Consider the following 15,571-nt stretch of genomic DNA (forward strand, 5'->3'; position numbering starts at 1 on the left):
AGAACAGAAATAAAGCTAGGGGTTCAACACGTAAAATAGGTTGTCGGGTATAAATATTCTATATACCCAAAGACCAAAGACGAGGGATTAAACGGCTAAGCCACTAGACCAGGCTGACTGATAGTCACAGCAGTACCGACCGACCCGACCTACGTGGAAGGGCTCCGTCCCGTCCGACCAAAGGAGGGAACTCCCCCTCACCCAACCTAGGAGAGAGTTCTCGCCTCGCCCGTCCTACGGGAAGGGGTCCCACCTCGTCAAGCAGCCGGCCGGACGAGGGGGGCGTGCTTGACCCGCGCCGCACGTGATTGACAGTGGCGTGGGCCGACAGGCGACTGGGCGCGCACTGACACGTGGAACACCCCTCCCGTCGTGACCTACAGCGGCGTAGGTCATAGAGTAGGGGCATGCCGTGCCTTAACCAAGACACCGCCATGTCTCCCGCTCTGCGGACTGTGCAGCAGGTCGAATCCGGCCGTGGAGGAGGAGGGCGACGACGACAGGGCTAGGCGGGCCCACAACGACCGAAGCGGCGGAAGGCGCGTGGACCCCCCTCTCTCCTCTCCTTTCCTCTCCTCTGTTGTATAAAGAAGGGAGGACGGGCACCCGAACTGAGGCAGCCCCGCCTAAATTAATCCGGCTTAAGTGTGCTAACTATCATCAAAACGACGATCAGGGTTAACACGCACTTAAAACGGAGTAATCCGGCAGTGCTGTCGGGTAAAATTCCGATTAAACCACTTGAAACAGGATCGACAAAACCGTTCAGAGCGGGCAACATTCCACAAATTTTATAGCACAGAGTATGAAATTGAATTATTATTACAAACCAAGTTTGAATTTATAAAAAGACAACAGAGTTTAAGTTTGACGGAAAACGAACGATAGTCTAGCGACGAAACAAGATGTCATGATGAAGCCCTTACATGATGTCAGCCACATCCTCAGATGTACCACCTGAAAAACAAAGCCACCAGAAAGGCTGAGTATACTAATACTCAGCAAGGCTTACCCGACTAAGGGTATACTTAGCCCTTTATCTAGACATGCAAGGCTTTTGGCTTGAGGGGTTTGTTTGCCGAAAAGTAGTAAAGAGTAGATCCTTAATTTCATATTTTAGCTTTCAGGTTCTAGTTCAATTAACCATTCTAGGTGAGCATCTATCCAATAGCATACATAGTGGAAACAATTATCTTTCATCATCCAACCAACCATATTCATCATCATCATTTTTCACTTCTTACTCTATGTGGCAAAAGGGTTAAGCAGTCCCAAACCGTGAGAAGCGGACGATTCGAATCGAATTTGTTAACCTGGCCAGGCAGACCTAACACACACGCATGGGGATCGACGTCTCGCTTCGCCCACACGACTTTTCCCTTCAATTCCCGCTGCACGGAACAGGCCCACCGCCCTCGACTACATGAATCCACGCTACGGTACGGCGCCGGGTCGTGAGCCTCCTTGCACCCGCATGTGGCCGCATGAGAACAACGTTCAAAGACGGTGGGAAGGTATGTTCCGGCCTCGGTGCAATCCATTACTTAAGCTTACCGATTACCATATTTCTCGGCATGTGGTTAGTACGTTCAAAAGCTTAACCACCACTACCACACACTGCGGCCTTATCCATTTTCACTAAACAGACGGGGTATCACAAGTACCACAACCCCGCCCGTGAGCCTTATAGTTGCAGTATGTAGTAGACATTCAACTCCTATAGTTCTCGCGAGTGACAGGAAATCACTCTACTTCTACCGAACCATTAGCCTAGCCATCTAGTGACCTACACATACTTGTGTTCAAGCATAGGTACCTAGGATTATGCAGCTAAGGTTCCAAGCAACTCATGTAAACTTAAATGCGCAAGTAGATAAAAACAATAATAAGTTACATAAATTTTAAAATAGATAGGACATGCTCCGGGGCTTGCCTGGAATTAACACTAGGTCAGTGTTAGTTAGAGAACAACTGCTCGGCGAGCATCTTCCTTCGGTCATGCACATCGGAATCCATCCATCCATCTTCTAGATGTGTCCACCATTCACCGTCTTCTGACTCGGCTTCAACGTCACATCCTTCACGTGGTTCATCTATCGTACCTAAATGAAATGCAGCAATGCATATGTATGAATGCACAGTTCCGAGTTGTTTAGCGATTTAGGTTTTATTATTTTTCCTCCACGATAAAGTTGTAGTCCAACATAAAGTAAGTTGGTATGGGAAAACTTGTCAATTAATATTTCCTGGGCAGTCATTTATAGAGTAGTAATTGTATCCATACTAACTCATAAAAGAGCTGGGTGTGCTGTTTTTCTTTTATAGAAGTGCAGAGAAACATTTCTACTCACAAATAGTTCCCTAGGCCAAAGAATGTAAGCGCTGGTAATGATCTTTTAACTGAAGATTATAATCCTTAAGATGAGTTTGTTGTAAATTTCCAAGACTCGGAACATAAGTATACATTGCATGAAAAATACAACAATGTATAGTTGTATGGAACAAGATTAATTTTTTTTACAGATAGTTCTACAAAGTTACAAGGGCTCTTAATTTACCAGAATAATTCTATCATTCAAGACAATCTCTAATAACAGTACTAGATTTTTCCGGGTAAAGGAACTATTTTTCTTCATTTAATGTATTTCTTCTTAACAAAAATCATTTGGTCTAGTTAGGCATAACTAAAAATTCTCAAACTTCTTCTACAGTAATTAGGAACAAAATTAAAGGTACTGTAAAAGTTTCAATTCATGAAACACAGTAGACAAATTGAAGAAATAAAACTATTTAAACTAGGCATAAATCTAGATTTAATTAAAACTATAGCTAATCATGAGAAATGACCATGAAATTTTTATAGTAACACTAGAATCACATGTATATTCTACCATAAAAATTTCATAGCATGACTTGGCTTCAAACATCAGTTATTAAAAAGGTAAAAACAATTAGTCTTTATGCAGTATTAAACATAAATCCATTTTTGCAGCAAAAGTTTCTAACTAAAATATGTCATATTATGGTTCCAGATTGTAGAAATTTTGAGAAGGTCCTTTGGTAAGTTAGTGATTTTGATGTTATACTCGAAAGTATTCCCGTTAAGCAATCTACAGATTCCCGATGACGATGCAACACCATGCATTGACCAATGATGTGAAGTGATGTTAATGCATGACTGTTACAATAATGACCATATAATAAAATATTATTGTCATGAACCTTTTAAAATTTATACAAAATTAACTGAGCAATAATGAAAATATAGGATTTAGATGTGGAAATCAAAATAGCCAGCAAGATCAGGCATAACATCAAGAGGAATAGAATGATTATTGATGGGGTTTTGTTAACAAACATCATGGCTTAGCCAGGGAGCCATGAAAGAAAAAAGGAACAATGGTTTTGATAGAAATAGATTCAACGCATTGATCAAGGGTTGGATCGATTGACAGGTTAAGATCAACGGTAAGGTTCACGCAAGACCCAAAGCCACTAACTTACCAAAGGACCTTCTCAACTCAAGATTGAACTAGCATATTACGTCGGTCGCATTACTACAACAAAAAACCTAGGAGGACATTCAGGTAAGAGCAACACATTTTTGTAAAACAACATAACAAGAAAGGCGATCAACCAAACCAAGATATGCCATTATGCATGCACGTCCTATACGTCCTCACAAAACAAAACAACTGCCAAATAGCTTTGGACTTACGGGGTTAGCGCCGGTGGCTTGGCACAAATTACGTCTCTCCCTATATATAACTAGCCGAATGCTATTTGCTCTTAACCTATCGCAATCGTGGTTAGCATACCTGTAGAAAATTGACAGCATATATATATATATATATATATATATATATATATATATATATATATATATATATATATATATATATATATATATATATATATATATATATATATATATATAAATATTCACGACTGGACCCTTCGTGCCAACACTCACGAACGGCCCCCCATGTGTCCTACATCACACGGGTAACGCATATGCAGTTGCCCACATATTCACCCATACATTATCGTTCACTATAGAAACGGCAGCCATACAATTTTCCGCCGTATGGCCAACGTTAACATACGCCACCGAGATAGCGTATTCACGAGTTCCTTTACTCCCAATATAATCGACTGATGGTCGGTATATTGGCAGCAGCTCAAGTAGGCCACTGCTTGAGCACAGCGTTCGGTTCGCATCACCGACGGGAAGGTCAGACTCCCTCAGCTGACTGAGTATACTTTACTCCCAATATAGTCAACCGATAGTTGGTATATTGGCAGTACCTCAAGTAAGCCACTGCTTGAGGGCAGCGTTCGGCTCGCATCACCGACGGGAAGGTCAGACTCCCTCAGCTGACTGAGGATCCTTACCTTCTTACCTGAGCGTAGGTGCGTCGTTACAGAATTTAAGGGTTGGTTGTGCACAAAAGTAAGGTTTGACAGAAATGTAAAGTGCTGGAAGTCAGATATAACTAAACCATAAGTAGGTAGCCACCTAACAAAACTCCCATAGTTTCCTCTAGGGCTTTACGAACTATGCACAATCCTTAACGGACCAACGCATTTGCAAACGCGATTTTTGTGATCAAGTTTTAAGAAAACAGGTTTTTAAGATTTGTCACACTCTCGGAAGTATGCTTTGCAGCTCTGATACCAGCTGTGGTAGCCCCGCCTAAATTAATCCGTCTTAAGTGCGCTAACCATCATCAAAACGATGATTAGGGTTAACACGCACTTAAAACGGAGTAATCCGGCAGTGCTGTCGGGTAAAATTCCGATTAAACCACTTGAAACAGGATCGACAAAGCAGTTCAGAGCGGGCAACATTCCACAAATTTTATAGCACAGAGTATGAAATTGAATTATTATTACAAACCAAGTTTGAATTTATAAAAAGACAACAGAGTTTAAGTTTGACGGAAAACGAACGATAGTCTAGCGACGAAACAAGATGTCATGATGAAGCCCTTACATGACGTCAGCCACATCGTCAGATGTACCACCTGAAAAACAAAGCCACCAGAAAGGCTGAGTATACTAATACTCAGCAAGGCTTACCCGACTAAGGGTATACTTAGCCCTTTATCTAGACATGCAAGGCTTTTGGCTTGAGGAGTTTGTTTGCCGAAAAGTAGTAAAGAGTAGATCCTTAATTTCATATTTTAGCTTTCAGGTTCTAGTTCAATTAACCATTCTAGGTGAGCATCTATCCAATAGCATACATGGTGGAAACAATTATCTTTCATCATCCAACCAACCATATTCATCATCATCATCTTTCACTTCTTACTCTATGTGGCAAAAGGGTTAAGCAGTCCCAAACCGTGAGAAGCGGACGATTCGAATCGAATTTGTTAACCTGGCCAGGCAGACCTAACACACACGCATGGGGATCGACGTCTCGCTTCGCCCACGCGACTTTTCCCTTCAATTCCCGCTGCACGGAACAGGCCCACCGCCCTCGACTACATGAATCCACGCCACGGTACGGCGCCGGGTCGTGAGCCTCCTTGCACCCGCATGTGGCCGCATGAGAACAACGTTCAAAGACGGTGGGAAGGTATGTTCCGGCCTCGGTGCAATCCATTACTTAAGCTTACCGATTACCATATTTCTCGGCATGTGGTTAGTACGTTCAAAAGCTTAACCACCACTACCACACACTGCGGCCTTATCCATTTTCACTAAACAGACGGGGTATCACAAGTACCACAACCCCGCCCGTGAGCCTTATAGTTGCAGTATGTAGTAGACATTCAACTCCTATAGTTCTCGCGAGTGACAGGAAATAACTCTACTTCTACCGAACCATTAGCCTAGCCATGTAGTGACCTACACATACTAGTGTTCAAGCATAGGTACCTAGGATTATGCAGCTAAGGTTCCAAGCAACTCATGTAAACTTAAATGCGCAAGTAGATAAAAACAATAATAAGTTACATAAATTTTAAAATAGATAGGACATGCTCCGGGGCTTGCCTGGAATTAACACTAGGTCAGTGTTAGTTAGAGAACAACTGCTCGGCGAGCATCTTCCTTCGGTCATGCACATCGGAATCCATCCATCCATCTTCTAGATGTGTCCACCATTCACCGTCTTCTGGCTCGGCTTCAACGTCACATCCTTCACGTGGTTCATCTATCGTACCTAAATGAAATGCAGCAATGCATATGTATGAATGCACAGTTCCGAGTTGTTTAGCGATTTAGGTTTTATTATTTTTCCTCCACGATAAAGTTGTAGTCCAACATAAAGTGAGTTGGTATGGGAAAACTTGTCAATTAATATTTCCTGGGCAGTCATTTATAGAGTAGTAATTGTATCCATACTAACTCATAAAAGAGCTGGGTGTGCTGTTTTTCTTTTATAGAAGTGCAGAGAAACATTTCTACTCACAAATAGTTCCCTAGGCCAAAGAATGTAAGCGCTGGTAATGATCTTTTAACTGAAGATTATAATCCTTAAGATGAGTTTGTTGTAAATTTCCAAGACTCGGAACATAAGTATACATTGCATGAAAAATACAACAATGTATAGTTGTATGGAACAAGATTAATTTTTTTTACAGATAGTTCTACAAAGTTACAAGGGCTCTTAATTTACCAGAATAATTCTATCATTCAAGACAATCTCTAATAACAGTACTAGATTTTTCCGGGTAAAGGAACTATTTTTCTTCATTTAATGTATTTCTTCTTAACAAAAATCATTTGGTCTAGTTAGGCATAACTAAAAATTCTCAAACTTCTTCTACAGTAATTAGGAACCAAATTAAAGGTACTGTAAAAGTTTCAATTCATGAAACACAGTAGACAAATTGAAGAAATAAAACTATTTAAACTAGGCATAAATCTAGATTTAATTAAAACTATAGCTAATCATGAGAAATGACCATGAAATTTTTATAGTAACACTAGAATCACGTGTATATTCTACCATAAAAATTTCATAGCATGACTTGGCTTCAAACATCAGTTATTAAAAAGGTAAAAACAATTAGTCTTTATGCACTATTAAACATAAATCCATTTTTGCAACAAAAGTTTCTAACTAAAATATGTCATATTATGGTTCCAGATTGTAGAGATTTTGATACGGATTCCAAAAAGTTTTCATTTTCTATTTTAGGATTTTTCTTCGATTTTAATTGAATTTCCAAGTTTACTACAAAAATTTAAAAACAAAACTAATATTATGTTTAGGCCCCTGTGTTTTGCAGAAGGACCCCTAAAAAGAATTGGGAACTCGTGTTTGGCCCTTGGCCGGGAAACAGGGGAGGGGCGGAATGGGCCGGCCGGCTCCGACGAGCTATGCTCGCTGGCGGCGAGGGGAAACGGGTCAGGGGGCTCGGGTGAGTTGAGAGGTTCCTTGGGAGGGTGGTGGCGCGTGGGATGGCGGCCTGAGGACGCGGGTCCGCGGGCGCAGGCGGTCGTCGGAGAGGGTTGTGCGGTGGTGGCGGTGCTCCGGTGGCGCTCCCGTGGAAGAGAGCGGCCGAGGTCGAGCCGGGGAGCTTCATGGGGTCATGGGCGACCTATTCAGTGGGCTAGCTCGAGCGGAGGAGGACCGGAGATGGGGGCTCTGCTGGAGCGGGCGGCCGGCGGTGACCTGTGCCGCGGTGGTGGCTATCCGGTGGGGGAAGAGGAGTGGGGCCGGGTGCAGGAGGTTCAGGGCGGCGAGGGGGAGCTAGCTGGGGGGTCGTTCGGGACGGAGGGAGACCGGAGGGGTGAGCTCCACGGCGGCTATGGAGGGGCGGCGCTAATGGTGGGCGACGGCGGCTCTGGACGCCGTGGGAAGCTCGGCCGGGCACCTGGAGCTGGGAGGGGAGTAGAGGGGGAGGTAGGAGGCTTGCTTGTGAAGCAAATGGAAAGGAGGAGAGCCGGGCGAGGGCGCAAGCGAGCTGAGGAAGTGGCCCACGGCACAGCTCGGCGCATCATCGCCTTTGCGCGTCGAGCGGCCGTCCTCGGCGTGCGCGCAGGGAGGTAGTGCCGCGTGGAGAGGCCGAGAGAGGCTTCGGGAGAAACCAGGGATGGGGGCACGGCGAGGGCGCGACGCGTGGCCGACGCCGGCGGCGAACGCCGTCACGGCGGGAAACAGAGAGGGGAAGAGAGGTTGACGGTGGTGAGGGCAGTTCTGTAATTAACTCGAAGTTCAAAATTCCAGTTTGTAAACTCAATTTTTCTCCCTATTCCAAAGGTCAAATGAAAAACTTTTGAATACCAAATTTGCTCAAAATTTCAAGATCTAAAACTTTTGTTTTAGGCACTTTTTCATTCGAGGCTTCACTTGAAAAATAAAATTTGAAACTTGAGTGCATTTGAAAATGTCCTATACGCTTCGAAATTCAAATGTTTCTTCCATTTTTGTGCGGTAAATCGAAAAACTTTGAACACGAAAGTTGTTCGTATTTTGAAAACCTACAACTTTGGTTTTGGACAAAAGTTCATTTGAGTTATAATTTAGAAATTATTTTCAAAGCATATTTGTTTAAAATTGAAAGATTGTTTAAAACCTCGAATACTATAGTTCATTTAACCTGTCATTTTATGTGCAAAATTTCATATACACAAAAACACACATACATACACATGCAATATTTCAAAGTTTCCTATTTAATGATGCATGATTTGGTTCTAAAACCCCTGAATTGGCTATTTAAAAAGCTGGGCTGTCACACGAACGAGGGATCGAACTCCCGAACGATCAGACTCTGAGAGACACCACACTATCTCATCGGGGCACAAAGATACTCTCTCGTAGCTAGGAAGAGGCAGGCAAGAACTTCGGGTAGTTCTCGCACGGAGACTGCTCTGACCAGACAAGAGCGAACCAACTAGTTTGAACACATGTAGCGACATATTCACTTTCCCCTATCAATCTTAGAGAGTTGGGACGCTTGTCCCTCTCTCGCCCGTTTGTATCCCTCTACTACAAACCAGTGCAAGATACACGAGCAGCACAAACTGGACGTAGTGTATTACGCTCCTGAGCGGCCCAAACCAGTATAAATCTTTTTGTCTTCCTGCATTACCATCCGTCCCTAAATGTGCATCCACGAGAATCACTAGCCGATGGTAGAAAAACACCGAGAAGTTACGCGCCAGGTAGGGGCCTTTGCACATTTTGTTTGTTTTTCCCACCATGTGGCGGATGGCCATCATCGCCGAAGATTGGGTCCCGGGCGCACTCGTGCGCTTCGGCGACCTGCGCTTCATCGTCAACTTGCAGGGCAATCTTGAGCGCATCTGCTCTCCCAACTGCTCCACCGATACTGCCAGCTCCGACTCCGTTGTCGACTCCCCGCAGGGACTGCAGCTGAATGCGTCAAGGGCTGACGCCCTCGTGCGCACTCAGCACCTCTTCGCTAGCCACGCGGGTTCGGAGCAATAGTGCCTGCAATGGCAGTAGCCGCTCGGCACACCCCGGGACGACCGACCATACCAGGACAACCTACATCAGGTTCTGTTCTCATTCGCCAATGCCATATGGCGCAACTCTCTGGAGGAGACCCGATTTCCAGAGATTCTCAATGGGCTCGCTTTTGCGGCATTCCCCATTTGCATGCGCGATGCCGCATAGGACATGTAGCGTCTTGTCACGTTGCGCACGGCTCCAAAGCCGCCGAGTTCGTTGGCATGACAGACTATGTGTCTGAATCCATCCACGACCACCTCGCGCATCCATCAGAGAGCCTCTCGGACTCGCACGGCAAGTCACCATCCGTCACTCGGGTGCTTCATGGCGGACTCGCCCAGCAGACACGAAGAAAACAGCGACCGGAAGGCCACTCCTCCTGCCAGCCCCGGAAACAGGGCAGAGGGAGACTCCTACGCTCCCTCGGCGCCGCGACTTGATCAGCTGTGGCACCGTGAGGAGGATCTCGACGAAGCCCTGCGCCTGCTGGAGAAGGAACGTGCCAAGGTCAGACGTAGGGACCTAGTCACACGGCAGCTGGGATACCGAGGGGATGGCGATCGCGCCCGTGAGGTGAACCGGCAAATTTCCGACGACCACACGGACCACCCAAACTTCGCTCAAGTGAGCCAGAACATCGCCGCAGTGGCGGCGGTGCTCGTCGCGCTTCCCGAACCACAACACCGGAGGAGCGCTATGAACGCGACAAGCTCCGTATCTTCCTGGAGTGCTCGGCACAATAGCGGGCCGAGAGTTCGGTCTCCTAGTGACGCGCCCTGAGCCAGGCCTAGCCCTTGCGGCCCGGTTTAGGGGTCAGGAAAGTCACGGTCAACCAGGCGCAGTCCGACGCTCACATGCGCGAACTTGAGCGGGACGAGGCCGAGCCAAGCCGCGCGCCGCACCCGAGGCGTGGCGGATGATCCGATAGCAAGGAAGACAGGAGCCCAAGCCCTGACGCACCAGGGCCTAGGGTGTTCGGTTCGCGCATCCGTAACGCTCCATTCCCGAAGCGGTACTGACCGTCTGTAACACCCCTGTGTTAATTGTGCTCGCTAAACCCGTGTTTAATCACTAATCATGACTTAAGCGCATCATTAGCGTTAACCGAGTTTGCGTGTTAAACATTGTTTTAGCCGTGTTCGACTATGTTTTTCTCCTTGATCCGAGCCTCAAATCAACTTTCGCCCAAAATGAAAGTTGTAGCTCTTCTTTTGCTCTACAACTTTTATTTTGGCCAAATTTCAAGTTCCTATATCGAATTTTGAGTTTCGGGCGGTCAAACGCGAATCAATTTTGGTCAAAAATCGTTCACTGTGCTCGGCACTGTGACGCCCCGGCACCCATACCGCGAGCGGCGACGCGCCGGCGACGCGCCGGCGACGCCACGTGTCGGCTATCGCGGCGAACGCCATCTCGCCTCGAAGCTTCGCCGCTCTCCTCGACGTCCACGTTCTGGTTCATTCGCTCCCCTTCTTCTTCCTGCTCGAGCTCGAGACGAGCCAAACCGAGCAGAGCCGCCACCACTCGCTACGCCAGCCATCTCCTCGCCGCCTCGCTCGAATCCTTCGCGCGAGAGCCTCCCTCGCCTCGCCCTTTGCTTTCTCCACTCGTTCCCGAGCTCAGCCGCGCCCAAACCCGGCCGGAATCGGGCCCGCAGACCGCCGGCCGCCATTGCCGTTCTTCCCCGGAGCTCCGCCACCTCCGTCGATCCCCTACCTCCGGCCCTCCTCAGACCAAATTGAGCGCACGGTGAGCATCCATGCGACCTACTCATGCTCCCCGACCTCTTCCCCACGCGAATCCATCGCCGCGGCCGCCTGCGCCGCCGCGCTTGCCGCCGCAGGCTGCTCCTGCGCGAGCTAGCGCAGCGCCGCCGCGCGCCCCATGGCCGCCTGGGCCCCCTGGTCACGGGCGCGCCCCGCCCCTCCGCTGCCCAGCGCCGCGCCGGCCGGCCACCGCCGGCGGGATCCAGCGCCACGCCGCCACGAACCCGCCTGGCCGCGTGCCGGCCATGGCCACGGCGGGCTGAGCAGGCAAAGCAGGGGAGGCGGGGGGGGGGGGGGGGGGACTGGGAGCTGGGCTCCCACTTACATGTGGTTCCCGGCTGTCAGCCCCCCTTAATGTTTTTTATCGTCTTTTAGCTGAAAGCTATGAAAATTTGTAGAAAAATAAATAAAAATGCAAAAAATGCAAACTAAATTTTTTTGAGTTTCTTAGATTTATATCTTCAGAAGAAAAATATTTATGCATGTGAAATGTCACTTTTGCCCCTGCTAAAAATTCAGTTTGTGTTTAAGCTAGTTTATTTAATACCGGTTGTTCCGTTGCTCTAAAAATTATGAAATTTATTCAGTAGATTACTCTTTGTATGTGTAGTCCACTGGAAAATTTTCAGGTGCATGGCCTATGTGCATGTTTGTGGATCTATTGTTGTTTGATTTTCTTTTCTAGGGTTAAAGTAAATACTTTTCTATATCAATAAGTGTTGGTAATTTATTTATGCACCCCTTATCAGTAGTTTTTCATGATAGAAAAGTTGTGCTACTAGATCCTTGTGGCATGTTAAGTTTTGATCTTTATTTAGTTCCTAGCTTCAGCGTTTATCCTTTATTCTTGTGGTTAGTTAATTTTAAGCCCGTAGTTTATGTTTTCCTTGTGCTCTAGATGTGCGATTAGTCATCCTAAGTAAGTTTAATAGCTTTGCTTGAAAGGAAACACTTCAGGCTAAACTAAGTTGGAAATTAAACTTGCCTAGCAGTGCCAAGCCGTTTCCTTTATTGCTTGGTTTCTTTGTTATTCGTTAAAGGATTGCCAGTCATGTCATCTTTTAATCGCATTGCATTGCATCCTGGCCGCCATGCATCGTTTAAGTTAGTGCATGACATTCTTTTTCATGCGTGTAGATGCCACGAACGAAGCCGTCTACGAGCTGGTTGCTGAGCCGATCCCGGAGCCGCAAGCAGGGGAACCGCAAGCCGAAGCAGCCTTCGAGCCAGATCCAGTAGACCTCGTTAACCCCGCTGACTTGCAAGGCAAGCCCCGGAGCATAACCCTTACTTTCAGTATTAAATGTTTATCTAAGTATTTGTGCATTTACGTTTATAGGAGTTGTATGAAACCCTAGTATGCATGTTTTTCCATAGGTACCGTTGAGTCTCTACTAGTGTGCAGGTCGTTAGTACTGCAATGCTTAAATAGGATTCGGTAGAAGTCGAGTGATTCCTGTCACTCGCTTGTAATAAGTCCTTGTTCTAATGGCAAAGTTACTGAAGGATGAACCAAGGAGGAAAAGAGAAATGGAGACCGGGCGGGAATGAGTTGGAGTATGGATATGGAATGGATGTAAAAGTGAACTTCCGCCTGTGTCGATTGAGGACCGTTCCATTGTTGGCCCTAATGACTGAGGATTGAACAGTACTAACCACATGACGGGAGTAGGAGGTAGTCGAAACCGGTAAGCCCATTACTTGATTCACAATGATACTTTAAATCGCGACTTGCTACTCTGGGAGTGGGATGATGGCGGGTGTTGTAGTCGCCCTCTGGTCCACTGGGTGTTCGCCGTGTGGGGCTCCTCACCCGGGTTTTGGCAGGTGTGATTCTGATGTCGGGGTGATGATGGGAACAGTTGACGTGTGTGGCCCGACGGGGTTGCATGTGTCGTGTGAGTTAGGTCCACCTTGCAAGGTTAAATCGGATTGATTCGCCGTCTCTCTCGGTTAGAACCCTGGTCACTGCGTCACATCGTAGTAAGAAATGGAATAAGTATTGAAAGGTGAAGATGGAGTGTTGTTTCTGTTGTTCTTGAAGAATTAATCTGATCTACCATGTGTGCTCTAGATGCTTAAGCAAATCTAATTAGTATTCGATATATTAAACTTGAGCAAAAATATTGAAAGTAAGGATTCACTACTAGCAGCGTTTCAGCAAAACAAACCCAGAGCCAAAAGCCTGCATGTCTAGGAGTCGGCTAAGTATATACCATAGTCGGGTAAGCCTTGCTGAGTATTAGTATACTCAGGGTTGTTGTTGTAACCCTTCTGAGCAGGTTGTGTCCCCGCTGACTTCGAGGAGGTCTGTGCGTCCTGGATTGGACAACCGCTTCCTCCTGGTTGGACCGTCGAGTGGGCCCTGTCTTCCCCGTGAAGCTCGGGCAGGTTGGCATCACATTGGTGGGCAGGATGTGTTGCTCACCTTGTATCGTCGTTCGTAGTTATGTATTGTACTTCGAACTCCGTTTTAAACATCCGCTGTGTGTTTGAACTCTGTAGTATGTATTTAAAGCTTTTATGTAAAACCTGTGTTGTAAATTAATTTGAGAATCTCGGTATGCTTGTATCACCTGTGCTCGTCTTCGTGCGAGACTTCAGTGCAAATGTGATCCTGGAGTACAGTAGTTTAATCGGGATTTACCCGATGGACTGCCGGATTACACTATTTTAAGTGCGAGGTAACTTGATTATTCATTAAGATGATAATTAGCGCACTTAAGCCGGTTTAATTTAGGCGGATTTGCTACACCGTCGACGAACATCATGAGGTACGCCGAGGAGACGAACACTGACCTTTGGCTCGAGGATTACCAGCTCGCCTGTCGGGCCGGCGGCGTGGATAATGACTACTTCATTATCCGCAACCTGCCATTGTTCCTGGCGGACACGGCGGGAACATGGCTCGAGCACCTTCCCACCGACCAGATCCAGAACTGGTCGGACCTCAAGGAGGTGTTCGTGGGGAACTTCCAGGGAACGTATGAGCATCATGGCAACCCATGGGACCTTAGGAGCTGCATGCCGAAGCAAGGGGAGTCTCTTCGTGAGTACATCTGGCGCTTCTGCAAATAGTGCAATGCGTTGCCCGACATCGCTGATGCCTACGTCATTAGAGCTTTCCTCTTCGAGACCACTTGTGAGTCCATGGTTCACAAGCTCGGGCGCAAGAACCCGAGGACCACCAAGGAACTCCTTAACACCGCCACAATTCACAGAGCCATTTTCGACCACAACAAGGGCAAGGACAAACTGGAGGATTCTGCCGCCGGCAAGGGCGGGTTCGACCGTTTCCACAGGAAGAAGAACAAGAAGGGACTCAGGGGCTTGCTCGTCGCCGCAGCCAAACGCAAGGGTGGACGAGCTCCTGGTGCGGATCCCCCCGACTTTTTCGAGAAAAAGCTTGAGGGTCCATGCCCAAGCCACGCATACCCCGTCAAGCACGCTTACAAGGACTGCTCCCTCATCAAACGGTTCCTGTCTAGCGGGCCGAAACGTGGGGGACCAAGGAAAAAGGAGCCGGAGGGGAGGGGGGGGGGACTTCCCCGAGCCAAACGAATGCATCTGAGCGTCGAGGAGACAGGTCGGACTCCCTCCGCAATCATCCCCGACCCATGTAGCCGGCGAAGGCGCGACATTAGGACCTGGAGAACACACGGGGAAGACTCCATCAGCGCATCTTCGCCCCGACCCAGTTACGTAGTTTTAATTATGTTGTCATTTCCCTTTCTTAGCATGACTGAACTGTCCGCAGTTTGTACTCACTCGTACTTTAAGTTTGAGAAACATGCAAAGTAGCTCTTGAAAAGTAGATATTGCTATTAATAGATAACTGCAAGTGATGGAAGGGCTAAGATCTATTAATAATAATATTTACTATTTCAGTAGCTCAAATGATATGCTGGTGATTTTTGCTGGATCCAGCATGTTTAGATATGTCTCCAGTGAATGTTTCACTATTTTACCATGGTCTTTTATTTTTTTTAATTTTAAAACTAAAAATAGATTTATAAATACCTAGAAATTATTTTAGTAGTGAGAAAAATAAAAAATTCATAAAAATTTTCTTTGTGTTGTGAATTTCTTGGTTAAACCTAAACTGATGTCATTGAATATAATTAGACTGCATACCTAACTTTAGGTGATGGAAGAGCCAAGAAACTAAAGAAACTCGTTTTGACTCTAAATAGTTAAGTTCAACAGGAAAAAAAGACCAAAAAACTAAATATAACTTTCTTTAGGCTAGGAAAATAATTCTTCCTTCTTTGAAAGCTGGGACAAAGTTTTATCCTAATTTCTGTCAATGTTCGTCGACGGTGACGTTGTGGCCCAGCGTGGCAGCCGTGATACCATGTCATGGCTCTAC

The sequence above is a fragment of the Panicum virgatum genome, chromosome 4N (genome assembly GCF_016808335.1).
Source record: "Panicum virgatum strain AP13 chromosome 4N, P.virgatum_v5, whole genome shotgun sequence".
NCBI classification, from domain to species: Eukaryota; Viridiplantae; Streptophyta; class Magnoliopsida; order Poales; family Poaceae; genus Panicum; species Panicum virgatum.